This window comes from Mixophyes fleayi, chromosome 1 (assembly GCF_038048845.1).
Source record: "Mixophyes fleayi isolate aMixFle1 chromosome 1, aMixFle1.hap1, whole genome shotgun sequence".
NCBI lineage: Eukaryota > Metazoa > Chordata > Amphibia > Anura > Limnodynastidae > Mixophyes > Mixophyes fleayi.
The window spans coordinates 135007315-135022811 of record NC_134402.1 but is presented as its reverse complement, the minus strand read 5'-3'; the positions used below and the strand labels follow the sequence as shown (position 1 = coordinate 135022811).

The 15497-nt window shown below is 38.1% G+C and overlaps 1 protein-coding gene and 1 long non-coding RNA gene across 2 annotated transcripts in view; one reads left to right on the top strand and one right to left on the bottom strand.

Annotated features, from left to right (window-relative positions):
• The window catches only part of MCUB (mitochondrial calcium uniporter dominant negative subunit beta), a 78802-nt gene that overhangs the window by 38406 nt on the left and 24899 nt on the right, over nt 1–15497 (top strand). The gene's annotated exons all lie outside the window — the stretch shown is intronic.
• On the bottom strand, nt 8635–9353 carry LOC142106024 (uncharacterized). Its single transcript, XR_012679731.1, has 2 exons — nt 9153–9353; nt 8635–9042 (listed from the first exon to the last, which is right to left on the bottom strand). It is a non-coding gene; the product is annotated as an uncharacterized LOC142106024 (long non-coding RNA).

Genomic DNA, 15497 nt, shown 5'->3' with positions numbered 1-15497 from the left:
GGGGCATGGGATACGCTACTGTCACCGTCCCTTTGTTCAGTTTCCTATAATCCACGCAGAAGCGTGTACTCCGGTCTTTCTTGGGCACTAACACCACACTGGCCGCCCAGGGACTATTGGATGGTATAATGACCCCCAGTTCCAGCATTTCATTGACCTATTTTTTGATCATGTCAGGCACCTCAGGACTCACTCGATACGTGAGTTCTTGAATAGGCCGAGCCTCCACGGTGTCAGCATGATGGGCCACTGCATGAATTCGCCCAGGCCTGCTGGTGAACTGAGGCCGCTCTACCTCCGATACTCCCTTCATCTGTTGAGTCTGGGCTCCTGTTAACTGCTGGCTTATAGGCACCGCCTCCACCCCTAGGTCCTTTTTGATTGCTGCGAGAATGTCGGGTATGGGGTCAGTCTCTGGGTCGTCCATAGGTGGGCAGAGTGCCACGGTCCCTATTTCGCTGGTGATGTACTGCTTTAACCTACTAATGTGATAGGTACCCTCCCGGTTCGATCTAGTGCAATAACATAATTACCTGGCCCTGTCTGTCCACTACGGTATAGGGCCCTGCCCAGGTCGCATGTAACTTTTGTGCTTTCTGGCAGGTACTAGCACCATCACTTTCTGGCCAACTTCTAACTCCTTTTCTCGATTCCCTTGGTTGTAATAATGGCGCTGCAGTTCCTGTGCCCCCAAAATATGGTCATGAGCCTATTGTGGTCCTATCCTCCTGAGGTCCCCAATCTGTCCTTTCCACTGCATGGAGGAGACCATCTAAAGGTGGGTCAATCTGTTGGGCTTCCCTAATTGCAGTTTTATCTACCTCCCCCAGATTCATGTCAATGTCAGGTAAGTCTGGTACAGCATTACTAACCGACAGTGGATCAGGCGTTGTGGCAGCTGATTCAACAGGAACTTCTGGTGCTGATAAGGGTGGGTCCTCGGGAGCTGTCTCCAAAGCCCATGCTCGACTACGTGTGATAGCTCCCACAAAGTAACTGGCCAATCCACCCCCCAGATCATTCTCCAGAATAACGTGGGTAGGTAATCCATCCAAAAGTCCCACATTCACCTCCCCCGAACCCTGTCCCCAATCCAAATTAACTCTGGTCATGGGGATAACTGTAATCTGGACTCCCGCTATCGAAATTTTGATTTTCCGATTCTTTAGTCATTGATTAGGTGGGACTAAACTGGGCCATATCGGAGTCCCTGCAGTTCCTGGTCATTCACTTTTACACACTGCAGGTGTCCCTTCATATTTGAAGGAGTAGCCTTCCCGATTGCCCCTACAACCTCCACCTGATAGACTACTTCCTCCGCCTCTGGCGCATCAGGATCGTAGTACCCCTCCCCACCCTCAATTAATGTTCCTTGGCACAATGAAACTCGGGTCACAGCTGGTCTCAATCGAGAGAACGATCTTCCTCCCTGTGGGAGGTGTAGCACCTCCTAGGGTCGGATATTGCTGGGCCACGGGGTCTGGGCGCATTAGAGTGTGCAGCTGGGGTATGTGGCGACATGGGGCCTGATGTAGCCGGTGGTGTATCTCGATCAGTTGGGGTCCTTTTGAATAGTCGCCCATTCACCTCCGCTAGGTCCCCTCCATTGGGGACGGTTTGCCAGGAATTCATTGGCTAATGCTGCTGCTTTCTCTGGGGTAGTGGGATTTCTGTCCAACACCCACTCTCTAATTTCTGGAGCCATTTTATTCATTAGCTGCTCCTATATAAAAATGTTTTTAATGTCCATTATGGTTGGGGCTTGCTTCCCTTGCAGCCACCGATTACAGTTTATTTGCAATAAACTGCTAAATTCCATATAAGAAAAGTCACTGCTTCTTGCCATAGTTCTGAACTGCAGGGATGACCGCATATCGAGCCAACAATACTTTCCGAATCTCCTGGTAGTCTTTTCCTTGCTCTGGGCTCAGGGCATGGTATGCCTCCTGGGCTCAGAACATCAAACTAGGTATCAAATATTTTGACCACTCCGCCACAGGTATATGATGCATTGCCATCATGGAATCAAATAACTGAGTGTAAATATCCGTGGCTGATTCCACAAAGCGTGGTACATCGTGATATCCCAATCGCAGCTTCTGTCTTCCTTCCAAAACTGAAACTGATGCCATTGCAGGTACCTTGAGCGGTCTACCCAGCGCTGTTCCCAGTATTGCTGCCCTCTCATATGAGGCAGCTCTTGGTCCAAGTAAATCCAACCAAATCTGCAGCTGTTCCGTGTTGCTGACTTATTGCAGCTGCCTGGCTGGCAGCCGGAGAGTCCAAAATTCTAAGTAAGGGATCTAATGCTAAGTTAAGTAGTAATGGTGATAGTGGGCAATCTTGAAACGTTCCTCTGCTCGCAGTGTATGGAAAGCTTTTTATGCCTTTATGCCAATGATATTAAAATGTAAGCATGTTATGAATTTATGGTGTACATAAATCGTACAAACCGTGACAACATATGGCCAAAGGCGCGGCGTTCAAATATTTTCTGGAAGTGCATCCATGAGACCTTGTAGGGCGCTTTTTCAGCGTGAAGCCTTAACGTTTCTATAGAGAAGCGGGATTTGTTCTGAGGTCCTGCTGCAATAGGGGCTATAACTGTTCTAACTAGCTGTTACAGAATATCTGCCATGTGTGAAGGTGAATAGTCAGGAGACTAGGTAAAAAGGATTATAATCCTATTAGCTATAATTTAGCCATGATTTTAAATTTTAAAGTAAGGTAATTGGTCTGTATGAGAATATAATCTATGGATTCTTCTTAGGTTTTAATATAAAGATTGTATGGGCCTCGTTAAAGGCGGGATAAGAGGGGCGTTCTTTATGCAGATTTGATATAAAGTTTTTGGAAATGGGGTTGTATTTGTACATAGGATTTTGTAAAATTCAGCACTGAACCCATCTGGTCCCGGAGATTTATTATTTTGTAATGAGGAAATAGTACGTTTTACATCATCTTCAGCGATATCAGAGTTTAGCAACTCTCTGAGCTGAGATGAGTGGCGGTAGTCTAGCCTCATTTAGCATTTTAAGATGTACAGCAGGATCAGCTGGTGTGGTTGTATAAAGGTGTTCTTAATAGTTTTTAAATGCTAATGCAATATCATCTATTGTATATCTCTAGAACCTGTAATTGGATTCTTTATGGACAATATCCATTGACATTCTTCTTGTGTTTTGACCATATTTGATAGAAGTTTACCCACCTTATTGCCCCAGCTGTAATATTAGAGTATGTGAAAGCAGTAGTCATGGCTTCATGTAAGTTGTCAATTTTTCGTGATATTCTCTTTTTCTGTTGGCCAGGTACTATATGACGTGACCTCTCATAACTGTCTTAGCAGTGTACCTTAATAGATTGGTATTATCCCAATGAACTAAATTTGTCATGAACGCACTTAAGTCATTTGAAGTTTAAGAATTTGTGAAAAATCTTGATTGGTATACATAAGAAGGAAATCTACAGGTAATCTGGCCAGGAGAATGCGTTTGAGTTTGAACTGTAATGTAGATAGGAGCACGATCAGATATCGGTATGCTATTAATATTAGTAGAATTGAGCCTGGGAATCGGGTAGATATCAACCAGGAAATTACTGATTCTTGAGTAGGTAGTATGAACATGGGAGTGAAATGTATATGTCCTGCCAGTGGGGTTACATATCTTCCAAATGTCTGTAAGGTTATGTCTATTTTCAGGAGATGTATATTTTCCCATTGGGAGCAAGTAAAGTTATGTGGTGGATGTGATTTGTCTAGTTTGTGGTTATCAACAGTATTGAAATTGCCTTCTATAATTAGATTTGGTGTGTATCTTTGGAGCAGAAGTCTAGAAAGTGAGGCATAAAAGTCTCAATTTGGAGCCTAAACATTCAAAAGGTACATTTTTTTATGTCAATCTGAACAGCTAATAGGAGAAATCTACCACTGGGGTCCTCAAGATGGCTACATTTTTTTTTTCGTGTGCGCAGGGTGCTGAAATGCATTCATTGATCCAACAATCCCTAATGACTACATCTTGTGAAATGCTCCAGTGAGTTTCCAGGATAATCCTGACGTCAGGCTTGAGAGATTTAAAATATGTAGATATTTTTCTCCTTTTAATTCGGCTATTTAGACCTCCTACTTTCTAGGAGGCTATGCAAAGATTAGAAGCTGATAAATGTTTTTTTCATAGTATGGGAAGAATGTGGGTGTGCAGTCATCCTATACATTTGCTGAACATGATGGATGCATCGGAGACACCCATGATTGCTGTCGTAGGAGCTGGTTATAGTCAGTTTTCCTATGTGGCCATTCCTGGAACTCCCAAGAATCTCGTCCGAATATAAATTTGTAAACACGATTTGCAATAAGATATACCCAAAAAATATACATAATATTATTCAGAACAAACATATTTTCAAAATTTCCTCCTGGTATTTTAAGAGGGAACCGGAGTAGTTGAATAAAATATAAATACAATAAACACAACAAAGAACATAAGGTTATAGAACCCATAATACCAGTGGAATTGGTGACCTAATTTATCCGTCATCTGGATTTAGGCGTTGGGTAAAATCTCTAGGTTTTCTCACATCATCAAAATATACATTTTAACCCTCGTGTGATCTTAACTTTGTCCAGAGCAAAGCGTATGTGACTCTCATGTAAGAATTTACATAATAGGGAAACACTTCATTTCTGCGAGACTTACATAGAGAAATCCTTGAAAATCAAAAGTTTTTATGGCTCCAGGCCACAACGTTATTCCTCTTTCTGTAGGATTGTAACATACTCCATTTATCTCTCAAAATCAGGAATTTGGCAATTACCACCCTGGGCTTATCACTGGCTTTAATCCCGGTCAGGGCCCAACCAATGAGCTCTTTTGACAATTATGGTATTGGTCTTATTAATGCCCAATGCTTCTGGTAGCTCAGCTTGTAAAAATAAACTTTAGGTTATTCAGTCTGTGACTGTTTTCTACGTCATCGACTTTATCGAGAAAGTATAATATTTTGGGCCTTGGTATGGGAATCTTCAGTATCACTAACCCCTTGTTCAAGGCTGTTCAAACGCTTATTATATCTAGGCTGGAGGCTATAGATGTTTGTACAGAGGCTACGGAAGCTTGTATTTACCTAGGCTTTTGTTCCAATATGGGCATAATAATAAGAGACATTTCTCTCATCGCATTTGTGGTGGAGGGAGCAACCAGTCAGCAAGTATGGGTGGATGGTCTTCTCCTCTAGGAGTTAGATATGGGGACACTTGGAGGATGGATTGCTTTATTGTGTTTTGAGAACTAGTTTGGGTTTGTGTATTTTTATCCGTTTTTGGTAGTATTTGCTTTGTCTAAATACCATTTCATTCCAGAAGGGATAAAAAAAATATTAACAAGACTACAAGGTCACCAATAACATATTTATTAGTTACATTTCAATAGGAATCAGGAAGAACCAAGAAAACCTGTGGAGGTCCGGCATGGTGATCCAATATCATGTCGATTGGGTGGGTGCCGCAAATTGATTGCTTTATCATTCTGCTTGAACAGCAAACACTTAATTAACCAACAGGTCTTATCATAGAAACATAGTATAATATTATTGTAACAGCAATTCTAGTGGTGATTGCCAGTTAGCAGCAGTAAACCAATAAAATAGTAAATGTTCCTCAAAGTCTGTGCATGACATGCTAACAATGTGTTCAACCCTAAGCCTATGCAATGTAGATTTCTGAACTATAAGTTTTGTGGCTTGGTCAAAGTATGAGTCGTCAAGAAATTCTGTAGCGTATGTTAATGTAATGATGTAATATAAGAGCAGTTACTCCCACAGCAAAATTGTAAAGTAGATGGCAACTTTAAATGACAGGTAGTTTCCAGAAATTATTGTTAAAATGTTGCTGTCTCTTATGTAGATTACCTCACGCTCTGTGTACATGTATGAAACTCAATCCAAAAAAAATTTGACTGAGATAATTGGGGTATAGTAATTGACCCACCACTTTCAGCCTCTAGATGAAAACTCATGTGTAAATGTAACCTTTATCTATTTATGTCCACCAGCTGCTCTGCTTCTAAGAACCATCATAGCAGTCTATCTGTTTCTAATTCTTGAGTGCACATATAATGTAACATTATGTGGCATGTACATCATACATATTTTTTTAGCATATTCCTGTTTATGTATAGCAAAGATAATTATTGCATAACATCACCACTATACAATTGTATCCAAATGTGCATTGCCATGCCCGAGAACTTGACATTGCTGTGTAAAGTTTCACACTGGAAAAAATTACCATATGTAGATGGGTACAATCGGATGTGCCCGTTATCCTTTTCCTGTGAACCGTATGTCTGACTGTCAATAATTAACCGGTCCTGCGGATTAGTAGCTTGTCTTCACTGATCCTCTTTATACTACTTCTATAACACCTACCTACTGACTGATAATCTGATGTGAAAACAATACACCAGAGAGCATGCTCATGAGCTTGGAGACCAGCTCTCCTGAGGTCCTAACTCTGTGAGGTCAGAAGGGTGAGGATAGGGTATAGCTTTTTGGAAATTAAGCTAGATAATGCCCCAGAAATAAGCTTGGAACCAATTAATGTTATTTGTGTGGTTTTTCTTTAAGTTACAAATATATTGGTTAATACATGCAATTTTTACTTTCTTTTTGGGATACCAGAGATGGGAACAGCTTTCTGTTATTATTCATGCTACTTTTAATTTTACTCAATAATTTGCTTTAGCCTCAGGTAAAATGCAGCAGAAAGCATAATCATAGTATATCCTTTTAATAATGCAGCTCAGTAGTTGGCTTTGCTACCTCACAGAGCTTGGGTGATGATAGAGCCATGATAGCAATCAAGCCTATTTGTGTGAGGTTTGCATGTTCTCCCCGTTTTTGCGTGGGTGTCCTCCTGATGCTTCAATTTCCCACTACATAGTCCAGAAACATACCGGTAAGTTAATTGGCTTCTGAAAATAATGGATGTGTGTGTTTGGGAATTTAGTGTGTAAGCTCCATTGGGGCAGGGACTGATGTTAATGATTCCATAGAATAGCAGCTGAGCACGCCCAAGATGGCTGCCTCACTCTCTGCCGGTCCTGTTGGACCATTACACATGTTTACCCACAGAGATTGCTGGTTCTTTTTATCTCTTGTACCTTTGCCCACAAAAGTATTGGGATTGTTTTTTGTGATCAGTCTCTTGCTTCTCAGTGTGCTGTAGTTAGCACATGGGTTAATACACAAATGGCAAACTGCATTAAGATCATGATTAGAAAAATACTTCAGAGCATGAAATTAATCAATTTGTGTGTTCCTGAGGCAGGAAGCAGAGTGTTAAAATAATTTGTCTTCTAAGCTCCAACAGTATTGATTATGGGCTTGATCATTATAAATAAATGTGCCCTCAGCAGGTCTTGAAATATATATTAATTCTGGGCACCACTATTGTATGCCACACTAGCTTTTCAAAAGGGCAAAAGAAGATTTAATCTGCATGAGTAGGGGATGCAATATTACAAACATGTGTCAAGTTGTAAATCTCAACTAAATTTGTAGGCTGAATTTGGCGAAAGTTTTACAAAACTGCCTTATCCTTGTATCTCTTTTTAAATGCAATGCCCACATTTACATACACACTGCTGTTCTATCAGAAATCATGCCAGTTGAGAATTTTAAGAAAACAGGGTTGTTCTTTACTGAACGTACTACCCATGTAAATGCATCAGTGTTCTGGTAATGATAGTATGACTATGTGAAGGAGCCCACAGAGTGCAGGGTTAATTGATTATCAAGTATTAGTGAGAGCAATATTGATGAATCTGTTGGGGTAAATTAACTAATCTGGAACATATTGGACAAATTATCACAGACAGGCTTTCTTCTATAGAAAGCAGTAATGCTAGTATAATATTTTCTTTACTTGAGATTTTCATAGCATGTGCCCTTTTCGGGTTTCTCTTCAGAGATGTAACTACTGCTCTAGAAATATGTGTTGTTTTTAAATCTTAAAACTGTAATGCCTTATGTGTAGTAATTGTTTTGTGTTACAGACATTAAATTGTAACATTTTGGGTTTCAAAATGTCAAAAGCTTCTTCTGAATGAAGTTGAAAACTCATTAGCATTCACCCTGTGTGCTTAATCAGCCCAGCAATGTTCCTTTAGAGCCTGTGGAACAGTTCGTTCTCTAAATGTTTTTCATCACGTTTGTTTGTGTATTTTATTTGCTCTCTATTCAGACCCATCAGCAATGATAGTGATCAATGGGACACCATCCAATAGGGTTATTATCCGAAACGATACTAGACAAAGATGTCGGCTGTCGTCCATGATCTTCACTCTGGTTATTGAACCCTTACCGGCAGTCATTAGATCTTCCCAAGTATACCAGGAAAAGTTTCCTCTGCTCTCTTTCAGATTACAAACTGATCTGGCTTTGTGACGCTCCTTTAAAATTTATTGGCCAGGCAGTATAATTATATATTTTATGTATTCCTTATTTATCTTTAAACTTTAGTCTTCTTGCCTTAAGGCTTTTAAAGGTGTGTTAATTCTGCACCATTTGTGCAGCGTGCATGTAACATGTACATTCATCCCCTTAATACTTAAAAGATCACAGGAGACCAAATTCGTCTTATTTTTTTATTCCATGCTTCTTAATTACACTTAGATTAACCTTAATTCTTCTGCATTGGGACCATTACCATTTTGCACTTAGATTAACCTTAATTCTTCTGCATGGGACCATTACCATTTTGCACTTAGATTAACCTTAATTCTTCTGCATGGGACCATTACAATTTGGCACTTAGATTAACCTTAATTCTTCTGCATGGGACCATTACCATTGTCAGTGTGTCTAAACCTTGCACCTTGTCTAAACCTAACTTATTTGTTTTTCCTTTTCTTCTTTTTTTCTTTTTTTTTTTGCATTTTCTGAATGCTCTTTAGGATGAAGTGACTCCGGCAGGTGGAGCAGGTCACCGTCATCGTCACGTCTTATGCCTCTAAAACGTCAGACGATTACGTCTGTAACCTGTAACAATGAAAAATAACAGCTTATTAAGTTAAAGATTCACTTTTTCATGGTAGACAGAATTTGGTCTAGACTGTAATTTATACATTAGCTGGAACATATATATTTACCTCTCCGTGTGCCTTTAGTAGTGGTCACATGCTTCTTCTGCCTTGTGTACCGTCTCCTCTTCCGGGAAGTCACTGCCCGAGTTTTGGGCAGGTTGCCCTTCTTTTGTTTTCTTTGATAGGCCATTGTTGTAGCCTATTTGCCTTCAGCCAGGAGCAGATGACTTGTGGGCTCCCAGCCCCCACTTTTATACCCTGAGACTACTTATGATGTCATATGGGTGGGGTTAGGGTGTGGTCTGGCCAATTTTTGTGACATTGTCAATTTGTCATGTGGGTGTGGCCAATTAACCAGTCATAAGGGTCACACTAAACATTAACATCTGCGTTTTTAATCCAAAACGTGTGTCTCCAACTTCAGTAGATGTAGTACAGATACATGATAGACGTTGTGAAAGCGAATGTTTCAGCATTTTAAACCCTTTGAGTGCTAAGGTTAATGAGACTCTTCCTATACATGACCCCCTAAAGTGCTAAGGGCGAGTGCAACTCATCTTTAGCATTTAAGGGGTTAAGAACCCACAGATCATTTCCCACCATTATCTGTGAATATACTGATACTGGAATATTTCCTGTATTAGAAACATGCGTGCACGCCATGTACGTGCACAGTCTGTTGAAGTCAATGGATAATTCCAAGGATAGGGGACTGCTCTGTTAGAGCCTCCATCCCAGGCACATAGAAAGAGGGGAGTACCCCTGTTTATGTATTGCTTACTGATCATTTTTGGTTGTTACAAAAAGCCCTAGATGATGGCACTTGTTATCCCATGTTTCAATATAAAAAGGGCACATGCCGGCGATAGCATTATAATCTCTGGCGGTAAGATTTAACAAGTATTTCAGGATGGCAATAACAAATCACATTTTTATCATCTATCTTTTATATATTTATTTATTATTTTTAAAGGTTGGTGGAACTGGCGAAGCTCCAGGCCAGTATAACGGAATATAGTATCGTCGCTGAATAGCGCTCGGGTACTTGTGCAAGAATTTTTTTTTTAAATTACGACACTACATTATACATTAATTTTCTGTATCTATATGTGGCTATAAAAAAAATCATACTTTTCATCCAAACAGGGTTCTAATGATAAACAGACAAATGTATTTCTTAAGGGAAATGCCTGTGAAATGATCTATTCTTTACTGATTTGGAAATTGTTTCCAACTGCCCTTAAGTTCCAAAGATAGTCCCAAGTTTTATGCATTGGAAGGTTTGTTTCTGGATATATACTTATTTTTCAAAATTGACCCAATGTAATGTTCATTTTCTGAACTTATAAAAAATGTAATTCTTATATCCAGGGCTGTGTGATTGAATATTTGGTGAAGGTAATTATTTAAAGGATTCTGCTTTTAGACAAGAGCTTCTTAATTCTATACAAGGGTGACCGGTTATTTTATGTTCAGAAAGGCTCTTCCAAATGTGGAGGCTTAGGCATTTGCCTCTTGAGCCAACCCTTGATTATATTATAATATTCTGGGAGGTGATCAACGTCTTTGAAATCTGTGTTTTTTTTTTTACATATAAGGATGAAATTGAGTCACACAGTCCTCGCAAATTCCTAAAATTTGGTGAAACTAATCCAAAGTGACTAAAAAAAAATGGAATACAGACAATTCCAAATTATCACCTCTGCATCACAGTTGGTATTAGGTTCTTGTGATGATACTCCGTTTTGGTTTTTGCCAAATATGGTGATCTGCATTAAGATTCCTCCACTTTGGTCTCGCAGAAAATCTTTGCAAGCAGAGGTTTATTTTGAGGTACTTTAAACTTTCATCAAAAATATAGTATACTTGTTTGGGTGGCTGTAGAACTGTATAAATGATGGTAAATATACTCAAATTGCAAAGCTTTTTTTTTGTATGTGTGCTAAAACCCATGCATTAGATTTATAAGATCTCTTATGAAATGAACAGTGTTTGTCCTTTAGACAAATATAACCTTTACATTTTGTGAATAATCCCCCTCCCCTTTGGCAGCTTTTTAATGCATGTTAAGTACCATAAAGCGATCATCTAAATATAGTAGCGAGGCTTCCTATATCCAACATGGCTTTACATGAATAATTGCATCAGGATTGTTTTCTAACTAAGCAGTTCTAGTATATATTTGTGTACTTTGAATTATTTAATAATCTATTGAATTATTACATTACGGTATTTGTGGCGCCTTATAAATAAATAATAATACTGTGCTGCACTTTGATTTTTCTCATAAATGCTTGTAGCATTTTGTGTACATCACCTGAATACCCCCTGCTAGTTTCTTGTTTTGTGGTCTTCGTTCTTGTCACTTTTGGAAGAAAAAAAAGAAAAAAACTTAGAGCAAAGAAATATATCTACAATATGCAAACATGAAAGTGCTCATACAAATGTTCCTGTCGATCATATTGCTGTCCAGAGACCATTATCTTCTGCTGCTTTCTCTCATCTGTTCCCTAGAGCTTACTATTAGTTATGTAGTCCTGATGACTTACTGGAGATAGGAGGATGCACATGAGGAGGTGGGGCAGAAGTTCTATTAATCTTCGGCTTTCTTTTAGTGTGTTGTGAATGGAATCTGATCAGCAGGCTTGTTTGATTTATATTAGGTAAAAAAGAAAATAAACTCTTCCAAATCTATATTTTTACATACCCAAACATGATTAACAGTCATTCTAGTTCTCAACAAGTAATCCAATCTCATGTGACAAATATCCTATAACAGATTTTATTGTGCCATTCGTTATTTAACAAAATTAAGGCAATGTGGAGAAGCTACATATGGAAAAGTCAGCCCCCGATGGCTCAGTACCTTGTAGAACCACTATTAGCAGCAGTAACTTGGAATAACGCCTAATGTGACCACATAGTTGATGGACATATTCTATAAATGATATTGTTCAGCTCTGTAATACACAGTATTTCCTAAATGTAAACCTGGCTTTACATTGCTTTTTACATTTTTGGGTTTAGATCCATTTCAAGTCCTTTCCCTAGTAAGGATCACATTTATAATATGACCGTTCTAACCAGTAAATGTTAGTGTTTGCATGATTGTTGTTTTGGCTCATTTCCTAACAGTGTGGCCAAGCTCTTCCTTATCCTTGCCAGGAGCTTTCAGGCTCAATAAGTAATTGGTATAATTTGTCATAAATAATGGTCTGATTTATAAGATGCAGGAACCCTTTTGCACAGAAGATGATCAATTTATTCATTTAATACATCTGACTGCTATAAATATCAATTAATAGTTCTGACCTTGCTGCTTTGTTAATAATGCAATCATGGGGTAGCAATAACATATTCTATTCCCTTTGTAATGCAGTTGAGTATCTGCAGGTTTGAATAAATTTAGTGCATGTATTTTTTTTTGGAGGGGAGCGGGATTTGCTATCCCAATAAAAATTATTCTAGTCCGATATGATCTGTATTTCATTAGGTGGCTTTAATTATTCTAAAAATTTCACCCAGACAAGCGAACACTAACATTCCTTTGTGTCGATCATTGTTCATGACAGAATTGTAATCAACTCTGTGAGCAGGATCAAATAATATCCTCTGTTATCTACACAGTATTTGCATTTGTTCTTTATCTAGGGTTTCATGCAAATGTATGTAAATAATGTTTACTTTCTGTCTAAGTTAAGTACATGGTTGCTCTTGTTGTTCAGCATGCATATTTTAACCACTTTATTACTGCCACTGAAAACATATAAGTAGTAATGATGAGCATGTATGTGCTCCTCATGTTTCTGCACCCCACCCTTGTGTAAAGTATGAATGGTTGGTATCATGTACTGTCTTGCATAAAGTAAATAACATTGACTGCTCTATATTTAAAATAACTAGTTTAAACAATGTGTTTACTATTTGTGTCACTTAACTAAAAAAAAAAATTGTTACTACTTTATGGCAACTCATAAAAAAGTGGTCTGGTCAGGAAGTGGAATAAACCTTAATATATGGGGAGGGTTTAAATAGTTCACAATATATGTTAAATATATACTATAACACAAATTATTTAAAAAGGATTAAAGTTACATCATGTCAAGAACACTCACTCACCTGAGCCTGTCACAAAGGGTTAATCACAGCAATCCCACCTGGACTATCTAGCAATGATTTTATATGCCACATTACTATTAATATTTTGACTTTCTAACCTTTCACCACAAATATCTTCAAGGTTCTAGTTCATCTTTTACATTACCTCGGACTGTCATATACTGAATGATTACAGTGTTACCTTGTGCCTTATTTATTATTCCAGCATTACTTCAGAAATTGTGTTGATTTCCTGTCTACGAATGAACTCAACAATAAACTCCATATTGTTTTGTAAGTACAACATACCTCATAACCTCTGTGATTTCCTAACACTAGGTTACTCCTCTCACTCTAACTACCATCACGAAGTATACAGCGGGTGAAATAAGTATTGACCACATCAACATTTTTGTCAGTAAATATATATTTCATGTGGCTATGGAAAGAGCTAAAGATCAGAGTCCATAGAAGAAGCTCACGAAACCTTCAAGACTTGAAGTCTATTTGCATTGAAGAATGGGGCAAAATCACACCTGAGCAACGCATGCGACTAGTTTCTCCATACAGGAGGCGTCTTGAAGCTGTCATTACCAACAAAGGCTTTTGTACAAAGTATTGAATACATTTCAGGAACCTTGGTCAATACTTTTTCCCTGTGTCATTTCACATTATTACACAAAACTTAAATTGTGGACATCTGTGGTTTGATTTCTTTGTATGTGTGGATTGCAAGGGTTATTGCTGACATTTGGTGTAAATTTCATTACAATAGCCACATGAAATATATATTTACTGAGAAAAATGTTGATGTGTTCAATACTTATTTCACCCACTGTATGCCATTACAATTAAACTTTAAGTCACCCACATTTATCATTAACCCAAATAATAGCCTGTCTTACAGTTGTGCAGCAGCTACAATAGCCATGCCTTCTGACCGAGACTGATAAGAACACGAAGACAGAAACAAATTAAATGAAATTTAATATGAGAAAATACAATGCCCAGTACACAAAAATAAGATAACAAGAAGACCTACAGTAATATTATGCAAACAGTTACAGAAAATAAAAGGGAGAAAATACTGAGAGGGAAACATAAAATTTCTTCTCCTATCTGCAGGAGATTGCCAGAATATGGATCATATAACCCCAATTTATACTGGTACCCAGGTAAATGAACACTAATTAATCATACACAGTGACCTTTAAAGCATGTTTCTGGCTCAGAGCTCCTGTCCTTGGACGTAACTAGAGGAGGGCTATGTGTTTATGCTGATTGCAGTTAACAGCAACTTTTATGACAGCCCCTACTCACACAGGTTTAGTATGGAATTGTTAATGGTGAAATTTTTTATTTTTTTTTTAACCAGAACATCATTGAAAAATGATGAAACATTCAATCAACAGGCGCATAAATTACCCACAGATACATATAAAATAAGATCATGAAATATTATTATTTGGAGCAATCTTCCTTTCTTTGTCCTCTCCATAGGCTTGCAGATAACATATATGTGATGTTCCTTGTTCACTAATTCTAAATATGTTTAGAGACCTTCTCAGATATGAGTTTATCAAAAGTTTAATTTGATGTGCTAAGACCAGCTTAGATAAAGCAGGGCAAATGAAGTTGATTAAAATTAAATTAATCTCTTCTGTACTTGTCCATAGTGAGTTACAACAATTCATTTTTTTAGATTTTAACTCTGATTCAATTAGAACAGCTTCACATAAAGTTCAAGAAAATAGGGAAAACTTGTGTTATTAACTTATTTATTAACTTGCATTTAAAATGCACTAAACATTTTGGGATAGAGCACTCACAATTTCCCAGAAATGTATTGATGGTCACAATTTTGTCATATTTCTGCAATACCAACATTTGTAACAATTTTGAACAAAACAAAATAAAAACGTTATTTGATGCTTCTGTCTGTTGTATAAAAAGTGTAATGGGGGATATTGTATTTTTTTTACCAACCTTTGTTTCAGAAAAAGGCAATTCTCTCTTTAAGGGGGGTATTCAATTGTTAGCGAGATGCGTTAAAATTTCGTGCTCGAAAAAAAACCCAAAAAACCGCGCTCGTTTTTTCCTGTTCGAGCGCGCGTTTAAAAAAAAAAAAACACCCCTCAATTCAATTGTTTTTTTGCATGCACCCCCTCGCGCTCTATTATTGGTCCTAGCGAGTTTGAAATGGTTAAGGCACTCATTTTACTATAAAAAAATAAAAGTAAATTAATGCAATCAAGAATGGCCCCAGCACTGCAAAGGAGATTGGGCCCCTACACTGCAATCAAGAAGGGCCCC